The following is a 20,734-nucleotide window of genomic DNA, read 5'->3' as shown; positions in this document are numbered from 1 at the left end:
GTAAGGGGCGCTGGGCCCCAGGAGCTGCGTAGTTTCTGGGGGTTTGGGGAGGCTACAGCCTTGGTGCCCTCATGCTGTGCCACTTTACATCCCTTTTCCCCAACCCAACTCTGACTCCAGAAGAACTGAGGCCAAGCAAGAGCTCTGCCTCCTACCTGCTCGGAGCCTTGGCCAAGACCCTTGCCTTCTCTGGCCTCAGTTTCCCTGTCTGTGAAATGTGAGAGCTAGGCATAATGACTTCTGAGGGACTGCCAGCAGGTAGACCTCGGGGCTCTAGGGCCCACCAGGTAAGAGACACCGGTGGACAACCCCACATTGAGCCTCCCACTCTCTCTCCCAGGTCCCCTTACCAGGTTAAACACTAGCCTCTTCTGACCAGTCAGCTTAAGGGAGACCACTCCAGCCGCCCTTGCCTTCCTGGGGCTCTCTGCATCTCAGCTCCTGGCTCTGGGGCCAGGCTCGGGCCCCCTCACAACTGGAGGAGAAGAGAGACCACCTCTTCCGTGCTGGACACAGAGCCGGGGCTTTTACACGCACGTCTAGTGTGGGATCCTTACACTAGGGTCTTATCTTCACCTGAGACGTCTCAGGCTCAGAAAAAATAAGCAACTTGCTCAACACCCACAGATCTTGGTGGGAAAGGCCAGAATCCAGCCTGGAACGGCGTCTGTTGCCTTTGCATCATCAGGGGAGTCACTTGCGGAGAGCTCCCTTCCGCCCTCCCCTGCCAGTCAGAGAACAGCCCCATCCGTGTCACAAGAGGGAGACAGCATGTGGCTCTGAGAAGCCAGGTCCAGGGCTCCTGGGAGAAGTGGCCAGAGATCGTGGAATAAACCCAGACTCGAGAGGCCTGGCCCTGAAACTGACTCCTGACTCCGCCACTTGCCACTGGGGTAAACATCAGCAAGTCATAACCTCCATTTTCTTATCTGGAATGAAAGGACATCAACACCTAGCTCCCGGAGCGTTTGCAAGAACTGAACCTGACCATGGCACAGAATATGTATTGCATTAATACAACCCTCCTTCCCTCCCCCCAGCTCTGCATCTCACAGGCTCAAGTTCTGGATTCTTTTATGTTTTAAAGCCTGAGTAATGGGCATGGATACATTCGCCTTAGCAAAATGTCTCCAGCATAAAGACATGCTCCAGAAAGTGGTTTTCTTCCCGCACCCCTGCCCTGCGGAGGAAGAACAGCACAGAAAGCGGCCAGGGCAACCTCGACAGCCAGGACGACGCAGAGGCTGTGCCTTCTTCTCCCTCCCCCTCCCCCACCTCCACCCCCAGCCTGGGTACCAGCCATCTTCATGCATTCCCTTCAACCTGCAAGTTGGCACACAGGTGCCACAAGCCAGATGTTTGAGTTTTGTTAAGAGCAGCTTAAATAAAGCCTTTAAAACAATAATTCTCAGCCATGAAAGAGACATTTCTCTTCTGGCTTCATCTTTCTGACACACAAGAGATTTTTTTAAGGAGAAAGCAAGGAAGAAAAACAGCCCCTCTACAAAGCAGAAACATGTGTAAAAGCACACGGATTTGCCATCGTGCTCAGGCCTTGCTGATATCGCCGACAAAAGAGAAAAGAAACTTTGGGGAAGAGCCAGTTTTCTCCAGCCCTGGCACACAGCTGCAGCTGCAGAAGGTGTCTAGGGGAACCTGAGCAGGTGGTGGCCATCTGACAAACTCCCCGAGGCAGATTTTAAAGAGATATACGCTTGGAAGACATTGGCAAGTTGGGGAATCAGCCTCCTTCTCTTGACCCCTCTTCTCCTCCCAAGTGGAAACTTTGTTAACATTGTGCTCGAGAGAAGGACGAAGCTGGCCCTCCCACCTCCCCACATGATGCATTGAAAGGGTGACCTGGATCCGCCCTCTGCAATTCAGAGGCGGGCCTTCCCAAGGAAGATGGCATTGAGGGGGGCACGCACGGAGGCAAAGCCACCCAGAAGACTGTCAGGCACAGTTTCACATCCCCAAGAGCCAGTTACAACACATCATTGTCTTAGCACAAATGCCTACTATTACAAGTTGAAGACCAGGTTCCTAGAGACTCTGCTAGGCCTGGTATAGCTTAAGAATAGTGGATAGAGCGTCAGTCTGTGAACTGAAGGGTCCTGGGTTCGATTCTGGTCAAGGGCACGTGCTCGATCCCCAGTAGAAGGTGTGCAAGAGGCAGCCAATCAGTGATTCTCTCTCATCATTGATGTTTCTATCTCTCCCTCTCTCTCTCCCTTCCTGTCTGAAATCAATAGAAATATATTTTTTTAAAAAAAGGTTTTCAGGCTATTGTTACCACAGAATAACCTAGCCTGCTGGCTCTCACCTTGTCCCAGCCCATCTCTTCTTGGGAGGGTTTCTTCGCCCCCCCCCCTCCCCCCAATTGCTCACCACTACCTCCTATCCCAGAGTGGGCACACCGCGCTTCACAACGGACAAGGAGTTACCCACAACCGCCCTGTGAGATGGATCAGGACATTACCTTAGAGATGAGGAAGGTGTGGCTTAGAGACATTGAGGGACACAGTCTGGGACAAGCCAGACCTCCTCCCTCTAGACAGCGGTTCTCAACCTGTGGGTCGCGACCCCTTTGGCGGTCGAACGACCCTTTCACAGGGGTCGCCTAAGACCATCCTGCATATCAGATATTTACATGACGATTCATAACAGTAGCAACATTACAGTTATGAATCAGCAACGAAAATAATTTTATGGTTGGGTCACCACATGAGGAACTGTATTTAAAGGGCCAGAAGGTTGAGAACCACTGCTCTAGAACCTGTAACTTTCACCACCACCCAGAGGCCCAGAGACAGGTCCCATGTCCTGCCAGAGGACCCTCATTCCCACTGTCCAGCGGCTCTTGGGGGGACGTCGGGGTCGCTGAGAGGCACTCTCCGAAGCACAGCTGAGCAGGGACAGTACAGTCTCCAGAATCAGACTGCCTGGCTGCACACCCAGCTCCTTCCTTTCTGGCGACGCCACAGCTACCGGGGCAGCTCCCTGCACCTCTCCCAGCCTCACTGTCCTCTTCAGTAAAATTAGGTAAACAACTTTCCCTCCACGATAAGGTTGCTCTCTACACACTGGGCACATTGCCCAGCACCTAGTAAAGCATTAACAAAAACATAAATAAGATTAGTATTATTCAGGTTCAGGCATGAGATTGGGTTTTTTAATTTGTCTTAAAAAATGAATGCATGCCCTCCGATCCCTATATTCACAGTTTTTATATAAACCAAACACTGTCTGCCTCCTACTCCCTTTCCTTCCCACCCTCTGTGCATTGGCCATCACCCCCGTGGGAAGAAATCCCTGGCTTCACCCTCTGGAAGGGGCCGCACAAGGGTCTCTGTTGATTAACATGCTCTTAAAGCACCAAACTCATTATCTGATGCTCCTGGGCCCTGCTGCTGCGCTGCTTCTACTTTTCCATTGTAAGCGAGCAGCCCTATAGCTGCGTCCTAAGTCATGAACAGCCTTTCGTGTTGTAATCAAATAAACTTACAGCAAAGCTAATCAGCCCCACGTGGGTGCTACGGGTTATGATTATTCTGCTACTTAGAGATAAACTCTAAATGGTAAGCAACAACTCAGATAGGAAGCATTTATGTGTTTCTCCATTGTCAGTTCTGAGTCTTTAAATAGTGGCAGCATTAAAATGAATCCGCACCACAGACACATACACTGAAGTTCCTTCTCGGGAAATTCCAAGGGCCCTGGATCCATCGGCCAGGGCTCTCCGCTGCCCACCCACCCACCCAAGTGCCCAGGGTGAGGCTCCAAGGGCCTGCAAGTCCTCCCCCATCCCTCCCTTCATAAGGGTGTGTAGAATGTGATCAGCTCATCCATCGGTCTCAGGGCAGTGGTAGAAAGAACACACACTCTCAATTAGAATGCATTGGATTCAAATTTGGGCTCTGCTATTCACTAGCTCCATAACCTGGAATGAGTTACTTATATTCTCAAGGCCTTAATTTCCCCATCTGTGCATGGGGTCATTGTAAGGATAAATGTACTCACGATGTTTTAACAGAGTGGAACCTTGCGCAGATTCAGGCATCAGGCTGCTTGTACTCAAATCCCAGCTTGGCTACTTGTAGGCTGTGTGGCTGTGGGTAAGTTGTTTGACCTCTCTGAGCTTCAGTCTCCTCATCTGTGAAATAAGTATAGAAACAGATGGGTTGCTGTGGGGTTCGATGGGGACATTCCATATGAAGCACTAAGAGTGCACGTGACAGATGTTTGCTGCAGTGGTTCTTGGCACCATTACCTGTCCAGTGCTTACCACATCGTAGGCACTCCTGCTCCCTGCCCCCGCCAGAAGAGACAGCCCAGTGGTCCTGGGCAACAATAGCCCTGAAGCCCACAGCCTCGCTCCATGGCCAGGAGGTGGTAACTTTGGTGCTGGGCTCCCTCTGGGGTAAGGTGAGGCAGGACATCTGAACAGGGAGAAGTCAGGGAGGAAATCAGACAGGTGGGAAGACCAGAGCTTAGGCAGGGCTAGCTCCAGATCTCAGGGCTCTGACTTGATGGACCCAAAATTGTGGGCCTTCGTCCTTGGCAACTCTGAGACAAGATGCCCCACAGCCCTGACTTTGAAATGTGCTCCACTCAACCATGAATGAATAATTTACGGCTTTGATCTTATTATATTGCTGAGGAGAAGGAAAGGGAGAAGGCCATGAAGGCGCTGGGTACCAGGACCCGAGAAAGGAGGCGGGAAATAACCTTGCTCTGGCCTTTCTGGACTGTTGAGTCTCCCTCAGAGACAATCCCCACAGTCTGGATGCTGGAAGGCCTGCTGGTCCTTCCTCTCTGAGGGGCCCTGCCCCCAGAGCCCCCAGTTTGAACCAGGGCATCAATAAGCCTTGCAGGAGAGAGAAAGGAAAAGGTAATGAACACGTGAGTCACACAGGTGTCATGCTTTTACCAGCATTGCCAAATAACTCCAATGTCACCCACTTAGATCCCATCTCTCTTGTTGACAAACCACTCTTCTCCTTCATTCAGAAAACATGGAAATAGCCCTTTCTTCACCAGCCTGTGGGTGTGAATGGCACTTACAACACCCAAAATATCCTTAGCTCCAGCATCTATCTGCCAACTCAGGCATTTCCCGACATGGGAGGGAGTTTGCAAAGGATTGGAGCCAGCCCCAAGGGTAGCTTACTCATGAATAGGTCTGGGTTTCCACTCTCAATTGCTCTGCAAATTTGCTATGCCAAACCCTTCACTAAGTGAGGTAGGCTTTTAAAAAAAATCTTACTATTACTTTTACCAAGTATTTTTGAGCACCAACTTTATAGCAGGCACTCTGCTAGGAATTCAGCATTCTCTTGCAGGGTGGGGTGTCAGTTCCCTAAATCCAATTTATGTCCAGGTGCCAGCAAAGGGTCCCACCACACACGGTGTTGCTTGGGCCCCAAAGGGTTAGAGAGTAAATGAAATGACTCTGTCAACACACTCAGCTTTTTCTTTCTGAGGACACTCAGTCTAGTCACTGGGTTCGGATGGGTTTGATGACCAGCCACATGCCTGTTCCCAAAACAACTTCTTCTCCCGCGCTCAGGCACACTGCATCAGCCAGACCTCTCGCCATGAATTCTTTCTCAGGGATCCTACTGATCCCCAGCTTCCACTGGTCCACAGACCCAGCTCTGAATATATCACCCCAATAGTGGACTGAGCTAAGGGTGTGGGTTCCCCACCAAGTCTTAGAGTCCCATGAATCAGTGACTGAAAACAGATGCTTGGGATCAGAAGGGTCATCACCACACAGGCCAGCTGGATCAGAGCCTCAGCTGACCCGGGGGCTGCTGTCTCTCTCCCCAGCCGTGACCCACAGCCCCAGGGGCCTCACCCAGCACAGCCCCTTCTGTGAGAAAGGGAGCATGCTCCAGGGTGACATCACCGCTCCCCCCGGGGCTGGGCCTGCTCCTCTCTGAGCCTGGCCACCTGGGAGCCCAGTGTGGAGGTGCCTAGATTGCAGGTGTCGCTGGCATGGGCACCTTCATCTGGCCCTTCCAGCTAGAGCCCAAGGTGAGCGGGAAATGTGTTGGGAGAACTCTGAAGGGGTGGGAGGGTGTTACGACGAGCCATAGACCAGCCCAGTACACACAACCCAGACTTGATAATCCATCAGGCCTCTGCACCACTTAGGGGTTTCACCTGGACCTGGGTTCCAATTTATGGTTTCTGTGGCCTCCGGCCTCCTCCTTGAGGCCAAGTCCCATTCTAGGCCCCCGTTCTGATATCTATGACCAAATCCTTGGGCTTGAGAGCTTGCCTCAATAGCTAACCAACAGTAATAAAATCAGTAAGAATGGCTAATATTTGTTAAGCAATATAAGCCAGACAGTTACATATAATTCATTTAATCTTTATACAACTTGTGAGATAAGTACTATCATGAACCTCATTTTGCATATTTTAAAACTGAGGCATGTACCCCAAAGGCTGATGACCTTACGTTATCTAGTAACCCACCCACCTGCTAACACGTATCCAAGGCCAACCCCTCATCTGACATTTCTCATCGACATCATCCTTAGAATGGCTCCGAATGGTAAGCATTCCTGCCCCATTTTGCAGATTCCAGTACTGAGGCTCAGAGGCTTGAAGGACATACTCAGGTCTACCCAGCTGGTAAGTGGCCAAACCAGAAAGTGTTTGACAGCCTGTCCTTGTGCTTCCTGACACCCAGCATCCTCTGTACACAAACAGCCAGCATCCTCTGTGGCAGGCAGGCACCCCCCCACACACACCTCTTCCCCTCCCCATAGCTCTGGTCCTAGGGACACGAGTGGAACAAGCAGAGCCCAGGCAAATAAGGATTTGGGGAATTCTCTGAATGGTTGAACCCACCTCCCCTCCACCCTCTCCCTTCCCCCGGAATCTTGGTGAGGAGAGACATGTGGAGATGGAGGCCTCTTGTAAAACTAATTGAAAGGCCCTCCAAGCTCGACGAGTGGGTCCTTCATTCCCTGAACACTAGGCTCTCAGGCTCGGATTGGCAGGTGCCCCTCTGCCACACGGGGTGAGTGTCCCTTCAGCACCTTGTCCACCCTCAGCCCCAGGGCTGGGTGTGCCCCTTAACCCTCTGACCCAGCACAGCAGAGAGAGAGAGCCAGACCAATCTTGCTTTCCTCCTCTACCCTCACCTTCTATCTGTTTTCTTTAAATAAACCTCCTTCCGGCAGACAGAAGAGTCGCCTTCCAAGCTTCCTAGTCCCGTCACCAGTCTTGTCCGACTTGGCCTCCCACTGCATCTTGAAAGAAAAGGGACCTCTCCTGGACAGACCACCCAGCTCTGCATCCGGCCTCGATGTGTCCCTTTGCCGCAGTCGGAGCCTTTCTGAGTGTCCTTGGAAGGGTGGGGGAGCTGCTGACACGCCCCCTCCACCTTTGTAAATGCTGTTTCTCCAGGAAACCTCTCCACCCACCTGCCCCCAATCTCTCTGATGCTTCCCTGCATGGTGCAGATGTGGATGGCTCACTCACATCGCCCCAGGGCTCATCGTTCCTGCCCAGTGCCCACTTCAACACACCTTTGTGTTATAACCATGGATCCAGGAGACCGAGCTCCTCGACGGCTGGCCAGGCAGGATCTTAGTGTGACTCTCACACCGGCAGCAAATAGAAGGCGCTCCCTAGAGGTTGCGTGGAGAAGCGGTGTGCCCTTCCCTGGGGTGGGAGCTCCCAGGGAGGGTGGTGGTTCTCAAGCCTTGGTAGGCCCAGCACTGCAATGGGGCCAAGGGCCAACTCCACCTGGAGCCAGGCACCACGTGGGTGCTCAGAGTGGGTCCTTCATTCCCCTGAACCCTGAATAAAGCCAGCACTTAATGGGGCACTTACAAGAGTGCTGGGTGTGCACTGAGCACTTCACACCCACTCTCCTACCTACTCCTCACAATAACCATGTCACATGGGTACCTTTAGCCTCATCTTCAGATGGGGAAATAGAAGATTCGAGGGGTTAACTGAGCTGACCAGGTGACACAGCTACTAAGTGGCAGAGCTGGGACTCAAATCAGGCCTGACTCTGGAGCGCCCCTTGGGCATTCACACCCCTCTCCCCACCCCCACAGCACCCCCTTATTGTCTGGATTTGAGTCTCCATGTGAGTCCAAGACTGAAAGGACCACAGGCTTGGCTGAGACTGATCGTACCCTCCTGCCCGCCCTGCTAGGATTTAAAACTGCCAGGGGACACCATCAAAGGTAAGACATCCTGGTCAATTACAGAGTCAATTCTCCGGCTCCAGGAGATAAGCCTCACCTGTCAGATGAAAACCTGGGCGCCCAGCCACCTGCAATGATAATTAAAGGGAAGGCCTGAGTCTCCAAGCAGCTGAAACTCCCACCTCGGCCTGCTGGCAGGTACACCTCACCCTGACCTCCCCTTGCTCCAGCCACCAGGGCCCCAGTCCTTTACGTGAACAGAGAGCCTTGAACCTGCCGCCCTTCTTTCACCAAACCCACAGGCACTGCTGGGGTCATCCCTGGGGAACCTGGAGGAGCGGGAGCCATCCTCTCTGGTCCAGATCAGGGCCTGGCTCGCTGGAGGTCCCCGGCTACAGGTGAGCGCCGAAGTACTCAGGCCACACACACACTTGAAGAAATCTTAAGAGTCACTTTTAAAAGGAGATGGTGTGTTGCCTGGCCAGCATGGCTCAGTGGTTGAGCGTCGACCTATGAACCGGGAGTTCAAAGTTCAAAGCACGTGCCGGGTTGCAGGCTCGATCCCCAGTGTGGGGTATGCAGGAGGCAGTCGATGAATGATTCTCTCTCATCATTGATGTTTCTCTCTTTCTCCCCCGTCCTTTCTGAAATCAATAAAAATGTGTTTTTTTTTAAATAAAAGGAGATGGAGCTTCCCTGTGCTCACCTGTAAAGTAGGTGGGACTTCCGGTGGGCCTACCTCAGAGGCTGCTTTGAGAATTCAAGCAGCTCACTTGAGGGGAAGCGTTGTAAGGAGCCCAGGGTAGTGTAATGTGTGGGGTTGTGACAGTTAAACAGTGACATGGCACACACCCTTCAGAGTGTTCACATGCGGCAGCTACTGATCTAAGTGCTTGATGTATACGAACTCATTTTATGCTCTGAACAACCCTCTGAAGGGGGAACTATTATTACCCCATTTTACAGATAAGAAAAGTGAGGCACAGGGAGGGTAAAGTTGCCCAAGGACTAGTGTGTGGCTGTGGCAGGCTTGTGAGGCAGGACAGTCTAGCATAGCTGTGGGCAAACTACGGCCCGCGGGCCAGATCCGGCCCGTTTTGAAATGAATAAAACTAAAAAAAATAGACCGTACCCTTTTATGTAATGATGTTTACTTTGAATTTATATTAGTTCACACAAACACTCCATCCATGCTTTTGTTCCGGCCCTCCGGTCCAGTTTAAGAACCCATTGTGGCCCTCGAGTCAAAAAGTTTGCCCACCCCTGGTCTAGCACTAGGCTCTGCTCTCATCACTGGGCTAGTGGCCTCTCTCCAGCTGCAGTGTGAGAGGAAGGAGATCGGGAGATGGCCAGAGGGAGCTGCCCCTGGGTGAGCACCTCCCATGTGCCAAGCACTTTCTGCACCTCTCCCTTCATTCAGCAGCCTCGGGGGCAGGCATCCCCATCCCTGACGGCACATCAGGAGACTGAGGACCAGAAGCCCGAGGTCTCCTGGCTGGTAGGGATTTGAGCCATGTCTCCTCATTCCCCTCCCCCTGTTATTCCCATCCCATCCCAGCCTTGTCTTTTTAGCCCAAAGCCCCTGCCACCCTCTGTATTTCTGGACACCCTGGAGGATGGGCAGTGAGGTGACCAGAAGCTGGACATGGTCACGCCCTGCCTTACACTTCCTGCCTCAGGGTTCCCATCTCTCCCCACCCAGGTAGCCAGCTGCCTAGCTCCCCGCCTCCTCTCCCCATTGCTATATCTAAACTGCCTATCCCGGGCACCCGTCGGGGGCCTGCAGAGGGGAGCCTAGTGCGGACATAGCCCAGCACTGAGAGCTCTGGAACATGGGCAAGGGCTTTCCCCTGGACCAGCTTGAGGTAGCCCTCAGAACCCCCAGATGCCCCACCCACTCACCCAGCTGTACCCCTGCCTACCCTCAACCCACCACCTTCCCTCCTGTCCCTTCCCACAGGCCCAGGGGACAGGAGGAGGGGACCCAGCTCTTGTGCCTCTTCCTACAAGAACCCCCCACCCCCACCCCAACCATTAGAGCAACAGGGCTCTGCAGAGGGAGCGTGGGGTAAGGCTGCCCCCAACAGGCAGTCAGGGGAGGAGGTCCCTTTGCTCAGAAAGCCTGAAATCTTTGTAAGCACAGAGGGGGTGGGGCTATTTGGGGGAGTCAGAGTCTCTTTGCCGGATTGTCTCTGGGATCCTGAACCTCACCCCAAACTCTGAGGCTGGGAGAAATCTGTTTAAAGGACACTTGGAGCAGGTGCAGAATCGGGGTGTGGGTGGAGGAGTTCCAAGTCCAGCACATGGATGAGGAGCCAGGGGGTAGAGATGAGTCAGAACCCTGCCCAAGCTTAGGATCAAAGGGCAGGTACCACCCCCCACTCCCACCCCCAACACCTGGGCCCTTTTCATTCTCCCTACTACTGGCTGTGGGCAGCCTTAGTCACCCTCCCACAACCCCCAATTGTCTGGAAGTCCTTCCTGGAATCCAACCAGAACTCCTCCTGCTGCCACTGAAGCCCAGCTCCAAATGCCCTGGTCCTGGTGGGCCCAGGGTGGGGAGGTGAGTGAGTGGGCATAGCATCATGTTCTCAGGGCTGACTGGAGTGGAGAAGTGGGCAGAGCAAGTACAGGAAGGGACCCGTGGGGCGGGGGTAGCCCCCAGAGAAATCTTCAGGCCACGGGCAGCAGAGCGGAGGACAGCATCTCCCGAAGACAAATGCTTGCGCTGCCTTCAGCCAAGCCCATTTCCATAAAGACATTATCCTCACTGCTCTTTCACCTAATGGAACATGTCTGTAGTGAGGGAGCACGTGCCCACGCCAACAGGAGCATGGCTAACCAGCACTTCTGAGCAGCAGGAGCAGGGGCGGGCATGGCCCACCCCGCTGACCAGGCCAGGGCCTGGATGAGGCAGTTTCTTCTTAGCATAGCCTGGGTTTGAATCCCAGCTCGACTACTTCCTCCCTGAGCCATAGTGTCTTCATCTGTTAAGGAGAAAGAATAATTCTTGCCTCGTTTAGTATTTGAAAGGATTTAAATGGGATATCGCCTCAGAAGGTTTTAACACAAAGCTAGGCACATAGTCAGTGCTCCATACCCATTCAAAAGGAAGTCCTTCCAGAGATGGCCTTTTATGGGTTCCAAACCATCTCGGCCTAATTATCAATGATTCTTGGGGAAATTACCATTTCTGTGCCTCAGTCCTTGTCTTTAGAGCAGGAATTAACAATACCCACCACAGGACTGCAATTACATTTAATAAGGCAAGATGTGTAAAAGTTCCTGACACATAGTAGGTCTGTGCTGAGTTGGAATTATTGGTCACCAGATGCCATCAGCCAATCATTGGCCAGAGCAGGAACCTCCACATTTCAGAGGGAATTCTGAAGCCAGCTGAGGGGTTTCCAGATGGCCCCTCCAATTTTAAGCTTCCCTATCCAGTCATACCCATCATGTCTCAGGGCACTGGATTCCAGGCTCAGAGCCCCTGACCCCTCATCAGAATAAGCAAGAAGGTGTGCCCATGGATTGGTGATGTCACCAATGGTTCCCCAGTGTCTTATGGACAAGTCAGCTCCCTGGCTGCATCTCAGCCCCCGCTATTCCCCTGCTCCAGCTCCAAGTCCCATGCATCAACCACACTCTGCATCTGTCTGCTTGAGCCCAGGAACCACCATGACAGGAGGGGCGTGCTTCTGCCTGACTCCATCCAGGGCTCTGTGCTGGGATCCTCCAGTCAAGACCTTGGCTAAGATACTCCATCTGAGCGCCCTGTCTAATCAGGCCATGGCTGGGGACCTGGATTCCTTCCTTAGAGAAAGCCATGGGTATCACTTCAACAGGACCACCCACAGGTTAGGACAGCAAGGCCCAGGGGAGGTGATAGTTGAAGAGTGAATCATCAGTGACAAATGTGAGAACAGACCTCGGGTCTGCCGAGTCCTGTGCCAGGCACCTCCCCTGCACCTGCCCTTCTCCTGAGGCTGGGAATGGCTTCCCTGAGCTAGGGAATACTGTCTCTACAGAATGTTACTCGGTGTTCAAGTGCACAGGCAGATCTGAGTTCAAATCCTGACTCTCCCACTTCTTGGTTGGGGCCCCTCAGACAAACCCATGTAAGCTCTCTGAACCTGTGATTTATCTGTAAAACAGGGGCATGTGTGCTTATTTCACAGGGTGGCTGGGAGGATTCAGGGAGATGATGGAAGCTGGGTAAAGGAACATAGCAAGTGCCTGGCACATGATAAGCATGCACATGGGAAAGCAGTTGCCATGCAGCTGCTCTGCGAACTGTCTTCTTATATATTTTTCTAAATACATTTTTATTGATTTCAGAGAGGAAGGGAGAGGGAGAGAGAGATAGAAACATCAATGATGAGAGAGAATCATTGATTAGCTGCCTCCTGCACACCCCCTATTAGGGATCAAGCCTGCAATCTGAGCATGTGCCCCGACAGGAATCTAACTGTGACCTCCTAGTTCATAGATTGATGCTCAACCATTGACCCACACCAGCCAGGCAAGTATCTTCTTATATTCACACACACGTATGTGAATACCCCGCATGCACATACACACCCACTCAAACATACACACACAACACATACTGCAAACATTAATAAAGGGGAAGAAAATAAAAACCTCAAGCCAACAGCCTGAACTTTGTCCTACCCCTGCACACACTCGCTTTTGATGGCACTGGTCAGGGGAGCAGAGAAGAAGGAGAAGAGGAAGCAGAAGGACAGGACCCCAGAGGAGGCAGGAATTCACTGAAAGGTTAACTATGAAAATGACCCTGGTTTCCACAGTCCTGCTCACCTCTCCTAACTGGCCCCTGCTGGTCACCTAGCAACAAGTATCTATCTCTCCAGAATCCTCCTAAATTGCCAATGGCCTTCTCCTCGGCATTGCCCTCCATAACTCCCAACACCTTCCTCCAGGCAAGAGCTCTTACCCATAAACCCACAGATCACTCCTCTGCACCCATGTCCAGGCCAGGAGAACATGGAAAGCATTGCTGGGACCTTGATTACAAGGTGTTCCATGTGGAGGGGAGGGACAACAGCCTACACTGGGCAGGATCAGGGCCAAGGCGGGGCCATAGCCCTGACGAGAAGGGGGAAGGGACAGAGGCGACTCAGAACCATCTGGGCTGCTTTTCAGAGGCACAGCTGTAAAACCCCACAAATCCCAGGAACTAGGATTACGATCCTCATTTGCTTGCATAAAGCAGCCTCGCCCAGAGGCCCAGGGTCAGAGAGCAGATGTGTGGTTGGAAACTGAGATTTGTCTGACCCCAGGACACTGGGATCTCAGGGTTGATGCCAGTGATGTGTGAGACACAGCCTGCCAGAGAGGCCTTTGCAGAGTGCCCAGCACCCACAGTGCTGCTGCCACATGAAAACGCCCACCTGACCCTGAGGCATAAACCAGCCAGTGAGCCCTGTCCCTCCTTTCCCCCCAGGGGCTCTGGCCCCTACTTCCCAGTTACCCTGGACTCTGGGCTGCCGTAGTGGGTAATCAGACCCCTCCCAAGTTTCCTCCAAGTTCCAGGTCTCTGACAGGCAATGTCCATCCACCCCCGAGGCCTCCATGCCCTCCTTACAGCCATGAGCTGCCTCTGGGAGCCAAGGGCCCTTCATTACTGACCCACCACCACTCCTAGCAGTAGGCTCTGCACACAGATGGCTGCGTGGCTGACAGCTCCGCGGAGAAGCAGTAATGGGAACAGAAGTATTCGCTGAATTCCTGTCCAGCTAGAACTCCCAGGTGCAGGCCCCGGGAGGGGCTGGCAGCATGGAGAGTCCCTGTCCAGGATGGCCAGGGCCTGGGCCATCAGATGTGTGCCCGCTGACCCGCTGACAGCTCTTCCTACATCATTCATCCAGAAGCCACTGCTTCCCAGCCCCTGCCATCTGGCTTAGCCCCCTGAACACACCACCCTCCCACCTTCAGGCCTTCCTTGTCTCACCCTGTTACCCCCTTCTTCATCAGCTTCTTCCTGTAATTCAGCGGTTCTCATTGCTGGCTGCACATTAGAATAATCAAGGGAGATTCTGATTCAATGAGTCTGGGCTGGACCCGGGCATCAGCTCCCCAGGGGACTCTGCAGTGTCAACTTGAGGACCTCTGGCTGCTTCTCGTCATACCTCTGCTCAGAAGTCAGCTCTTCTAGGCTGCCTTCCCTAACTGTCCCTCTACTGCCAATCTGCACTGGTGCCCCTGCTATGAACGCAAGGTCCCCTGGTACCTCTATCAAAACCCTTATCACAAAATACTATAATTGACTTTATTACAAGTCTGTTGTGCAAAGCCTACAATCATTTCCAAGGCCAGGTCTGGGTCTTGTTCATTTCTATATCCCCACCACCCAGCACAGGATCTGCCATGAAGAAGAGGCTTCAGAAATGTGTGGTGAATGAATGAATGAAGAAACCCAGGTGCTAATGCTCTGCCACTGATGTCTCTTCCCCGTCTTCCTCAGACAAGCCTCCCAGATTGCTAAACTGTTCAAAGCCCCCTTTGCCTAATCGTCCCACACCAGCCCAACCTCTGCCTATGCAGGGTCATATGCCTGGAGTACCCACCACACCAACCTGGGAAAACCTCTCAGATCTTCCTAACTGCTCCAGAAATATCTACTGCTCCAGGAAGCCCCCACAATTAACCAGGTGCACCCCAACAATTCGCCTTGATTTAGAACACCCTGGTTACTTTCCCACCATTTTCCCCAACACCTAGTCTTGGAGGGTTAGCACTGGACTAACTTCACAAATGGCCCTTGAGAACAAATTCAAGACTAATAGTCAAGAGACTTGAGTTCCTGCTACCAACTTCCTGTGTGACGCTGGAACAGTTAACCTGTCTCTCAGGTTCCCCTTCTATAAGATGAGGAAAAGAACAGTACCCTCCTAATAGATTTGCTGTGAGGATTAAATGGGTTAATAGACCTAAGGCCTTAAAGTAGCATGAGGCACAAAGTAAGTGGTATTATGGAAGTGTTTTTACCTACTCTGACCTACCAAATGAGGGAAGGTTAGCCACTGGGCTTGAGGACTTTAAAGCCTGATGCATCACTTTACTACCTCATTTGGCCTAAGCTGCCACCAGCCAGGGACCAGGACAGGCCCACATTTCCACCAGCTGGTCCTAGTCTGGTGATGGTTCTGTAAATACAGCATTTGTGTGCCCAGGCCACCACCCAGCCACAACCAGGGTCTCAGCCCCAGACTGCAGACCCACCCCGCCAGTATTAGGAGAGAAGCCTTTTTCAAAACATTTCGGCCACCACAGCACCCTACTTGTTTTTCTGCTCTCTTTTCAGCCTTCATTCCCACTCACAGAGGCCCAGTTCGATTCCCACCAAGCCCTTTCCTCTCCCCTTAAACAGACGGGAGCATCAAAGCGCGAAAAACACTGAAATTGCCAACCGCAATTTCTCTCCAGAGATGACAAATTTGCTGCAATTTGTATTTCCAAACAGAAGCTGCAGCTCCTGAGCCCAGACAGGTTTCCCACCCCTACCATCTCCTCATCTGCACAGCACCCCCTCCCTCCCTCCACCACTGCAGAGGAGGGGGCACTCCCCATCTTCACTCTGGGGACAGGGGTCAGACCAAGGGCAGGATACAGAGAAGAGACCCGGGCAGCCAGTCCCTGGAGGTTCACCCCGCCACACCTCTTCCAACAAGGGCAGACAAGCACCCAACTATGAGTTCTGAGACAAGCTGAAGGACAGGCTCTGCTTCCAATGAACAATAGCAACAGTAACTGAGCCCACAGTGCATGGAAAGCTGGGCCATTTTATTTACAAAATCTCATCTACTCCTCCCTCCCCCCAACTCTGAGAATGGGTGATCTTTTCCCCATTTTACAGAAGACACACCTGAAACAGGCCATAGTTAGTAAGACATGACATGGAGCCTCTCACCTCCCTGACTCCAAAGCTGGTATGCTCCCCAAACACCTGGAGACCTTGGGCACCTTGTTAAGCCTTGGTTTTTCATCTTCAATTTGGTTTAGACCAATGTTTCTTAATATATACTTTTAAATATATGCCCATTTAAGCAGCATTAAATTCTTATACCCTTTCTGTGCTCTGCATTATGAAAAGCATAGAGAATTTTTTTTTCTGAGAGGAAGGGAGAGAGAGAGAAACATCAAAAAGAGAGAGTCATTGATCAGCTGCCTCCTGCACACCCCACCCTGGGGATCGAGCCCGCAACCCTGGCATATGCCCTGACCAGGAATCGATGCTCAACCAAACTGAGCCATGCCAGCTGGGCAGCATAGAGGATTTTTTGTTTGTTTTCCAAAACAGACTTCTGCTTTCCAAAGAGAAGACTCATTTCCAAAGATTCTAGCACTGAGTCTGCTTTTTCATGTGCTAACTCCTCCCTGCTCCCAGCATATCTATGGTTTTTCATCTATCACTGAAAAAAAATTATCAATTACATCTTTCATAAAGCTGGTTTTAAAAATGTTTAATTTTAAAGCTTGATAATGCTCTTTTGGAAAAACAGGAAATCTCACACTTTGCTGGTGGGAATGTGAACTGACAAAATGTATATGGAGGGCAACTGGTGAAATTTGACCCAGCATTTCCACTTCTAGGTACTTATCCTACAGATATCTTCCCATGTGTGCCAAATGACTTATTGCTAAGGATATCATTGTTACGCAATAAATCTCACACCTGCGGGGATAATTAGCCAAATGTGGGGCCTTGGGCAAAGTTACTTAACCTCTCTGGGCCTCAGTTTCCTCATATGTAAAATGGGGATAGTAACGAAACCTGCCTCAGAGGTTGTTGTGTCATATCTATATAACAAAAGCCTAAGCGACCATTATGGTGGAACGACCAGAACAACCAGTCTCTATGATGCGCACTGACCACCAGGGGGCAGATGCTCAACGCAGGAGCTGCCCCCTGGTGGTCAGTGCGCTCCCACAGGGTTAGCACTGCTCAGCCAGAAGCCAGGCTCATGGCTGGTGAGCACGGCAGCAGTGGCGGGAGCCTCTCCTGGCTCTGCAGCAGCACTAAGGAGCAGCAAGCCGAACGGTAAGCAGCAGCGAGCAGGTGGGCAGTAAGGAGCGAGGGGTCCCAGACTGCGAGAGGGCACAGGCCGGGCTGAGGGACCCCCCCTCCAGTGCATGAATTTTGTGTACTGGGCCTCTAATATTTAAGTAAAGCCCTCACCTGGTGTGTAGTAAGTGCTCAGCAAGTATTATTATTCTTTTTAATAGCTTTTTAAATATATATAAAATTTTTATTGATTTTTTTAGAGAGAGGAAGGGAGAGGGATAAAGGGAAACACAGATGAGAGAGAAACATTGATCAGCCGACTCCTGCACGCCCCCTACTGGGGATTGAGCCTGCAACCAAGGTACATGCCCCTGATCAGAATCAAACCCCGGACCCTCAATCCAAGGGCCAATACTCTAACCACTGAGAAGACTGGTTAGAGCAAGTGTTACTGTTCATAGCATTATTATAATTAATGTCATCACCAGTGGGACCCAACCTAGAGACCTGTTCTGATCATGTGAGTGAGAAGTTTGGGAATAGCCAAGTCACCCATCATCTTCCTTTAAAGAGGAATCTCAGGGAGGCAAGACAGGCTCACAACTGTAATTGAGTAGAAACGCCATCGCTGTATCATGTCTAATGCCTACAGATGTTTGAGCAGCAATAGAAAAGTCTCTCCCAGAAGCAAGTCTTGACAGTGCCCATCCCAGCTCTCACCCTGGGAAAGAACTTTGCGGCTAACCTTTCTTAGAAAATCTACGTAAGTGATACATGAAAGCCCTGCTTAATTAAAACCAACCAACAATAGCAGTTAACAGCTAATGCTTTGTGATGTGTCTTCTAAATGCCAAACTGAGCTAAGCATTTAACATACAATAGTTCATTATTCCTCACACAACTCTAGCAGGGAGGAATTATTCTTCCCATTTTACAGAAGAGGAAACCGAGCTCCAACTTGGAGAAATTCACACAGCAAGTAAGGAGCAGAGCCCCCACCTGGGCCTGGGTCTCCGTTGCATCAGCCTTGCTAGGGTGGGCATTCATCTACCTGGCAGTTGTGTTTCTCTGTATGAGCCACAGTGTAGCATCCTAGCCGGTAGGCATCTGGTCTTACATGTATCTGTCAGCATGAATCAGGCCCAAAGGCAGAACCTCTCGGAGCACCAGGACAACATTGGGATTTTGAGCCTGGGAGGTTATGGGCTGGGTCATGGAACCCATCCAGCCCATATGAATCACATAGTTATGTCCTTAACCTTATTTTCAGAGAGGGAAACAGGCTTAAGGTGGCACACCCAGAAATGGCAGAACCAGGTCGCCCTGTCTCCTTCCTACTGCATCTCTCCATGGCCCCTCAATGACTAAGAAACCCAGGCAAAGGCTGTGATGGCTAGGAAGGTGAAGGGAAGTCCCCTTGCATGCGTCTGTAATGAAAAGAGGTCCCTGAGCAGAACCAGGGATTCCATTCAAGGCCATGGAGCCGCATCCCCTCATTCATGCACAAGGGTAGGCACACGTGGGTGTGGGCTGCCAGCTGTCCCGGCTAATTATCCCCCACCACCACCGCCAATTAAGGAGGGGTCAGCACTGGGGAGGGGTGCTAAGTAAGAGCATGGCTTCCCGGAATCCGTGTAGTCCCTTTAGCACAAGATAAATTGTTGCCTCTGATTCAATTTCTTCCTCCTCCGCCCCCGCCCTGCTCAGCTTCCTAAAACAATAAGAAAACACATTTCTCATCACTGCATTTAATCCTTCAGGCATGGAACAGGAGCTCCCCATCGAGTTCCATGCATGAAATGAGGAGGGAGGGAGAAGGCCAGGGAGGGGCGGTGGGAGGGTGAGTGGAGTCCAGGAAGAGATTCAGAGGGGAAGACGGCTGGAAAGGAAATTCTTGGGGGGATAGGGTGCAGCTTGCTCTACTATGTCGTTAGGAGTTAATCATTCTGTCACTTACCTAGTATCTGTTGAGGCAGGCCCTACGGAATGTCAGACAGAAAAGAGAAAGACACAGTCAGGATTCTGCATGTAGTGGGGGCACTAACAGCTTTCCATGAACTCTGATGCGGAAAGTTCTGGGCTCTGAGGAAGCAAGGACAAGGGAGACCACTCTGGCTGTGGGAGGTTTTGCAGTGGATGGGCATTTGACCTGCCCCTCGTAAGTTCACCAGGCAGGTGACAGGAGGAGGAAAAAGATTGTTTTAATAATGGCATTCTACTACAATGGCCCTGACAGTAAACGTGTATAGGGCTTTGCAGCTGGCAAAGTGCTACTGCCCCATCATTTCATTAAATCCCATGCCCTCCCCAAGAAGCAGAGATCAGCTTAGCACCCCCATTCTGAGGATGAGGAAATAGAGGCCCAGTGGGGGTGAAATGGCTTGCCTAAGTCTCCTAGCCAGTCAATGGCAGAGCTGGAATTCAAGCTCAGGTTTGTCTGACTCTGAAATCTATGCTCTTTTTACGACCCCAGAGATGCCAGTTTCTTCCCAGAGAGGGTGGACTGAGTCCAAGGTGGAGTTAAGGAAGGCTGTGGACAAATGGCCACAGCTCCGTAAAACGTGACGACTGCAACCCCAGGAGACCCAGGCTTTGCTACTCACTGTGGGTTCTAATAACTAGCTGCATGGGTAGCACCTGGGAGCTTGTTACACAGGCAGAGCTCAGGCCCCACCCGGCCTTTCTAAATCAGACCCTGCTTTCAGAGTGCCCAGGTGCTGTGGCTGTCCACCAGAGTTGGAGAAGCCATGCTCTGCAGCAGGGGTGGAAAACTTCCGGCCGAGGGCCATATAAGGCCCAAGAAATCATTTGGTCTGGCCCTACCAGGCATTAGGGGTGAATAATTAAATGTTTGGCCAAATATAGCAGGCTACTTTTAAGTTGATAATTTTGTATGACCCGCAAATGCTCTTATAAATATCCAAAGGGCCCCTGGCAGAAAAAAGGTTCCCACCCCTGCTCTACAGTGTTACTTTGGATCAGACTCACTCCACCTGGCAAACAAGTTGCGTTGCTGCTCCACTGTCCCTCTCCAGCCTCCTGGGGGCAAGGAGGGTGTTGCTAAGAGAGATGCAAAGCCACCTGGCCCAGCCCTGGGTGAGTGTGAGGCTCTGCCACGGTTTGAAGTTCTTCTACCACCAGCTGCTGAGAAAAGTAAATTTTGTTGAACTGCCCAAGGCCACGCTAATCTTTAATTATGCCGTTAATGTCTGTCTTCCCCCAGGTAGCCATTATGCAGGCAGTTGCTGTGGTGCCCTGGCTTTAAACAGCTTGCAAATTTCCTGGCAGTATTAATGGAAGTTTTGCAAATTGATTTGGGGAGATTAGGTGGAGAGAGGCTGGTGTGACTTGACGTGAAGTCCATTCTAAGTGGCTCAGATCCTCATGTCCTTGATCCCTTGCCCAGGGCCAAGAGGGAAGAGTAGGAGTCAGGAGACCTGGGCTCTGGGCTGGTTCTCCTACAGTGGGCTTGTGACCATAGGCCTGTCACTTCCTGTTTGGACCGCCCCTTTATTTTATTTTTTTT

The sequence above is a fragment of the Myotis nattereri genome, assembly GCF_964212035.1.
Source record: "Myotis nattereri genome assembly, chromosome: 16".
NCBI lineage: Eukaryota > Metazoa > Chordata > Mammalia > Chiroptera > Vespertilionidae > Myotis > Myotis nattereri.
Note: the sequence above shows the minus strand (reverse complement) of the source record.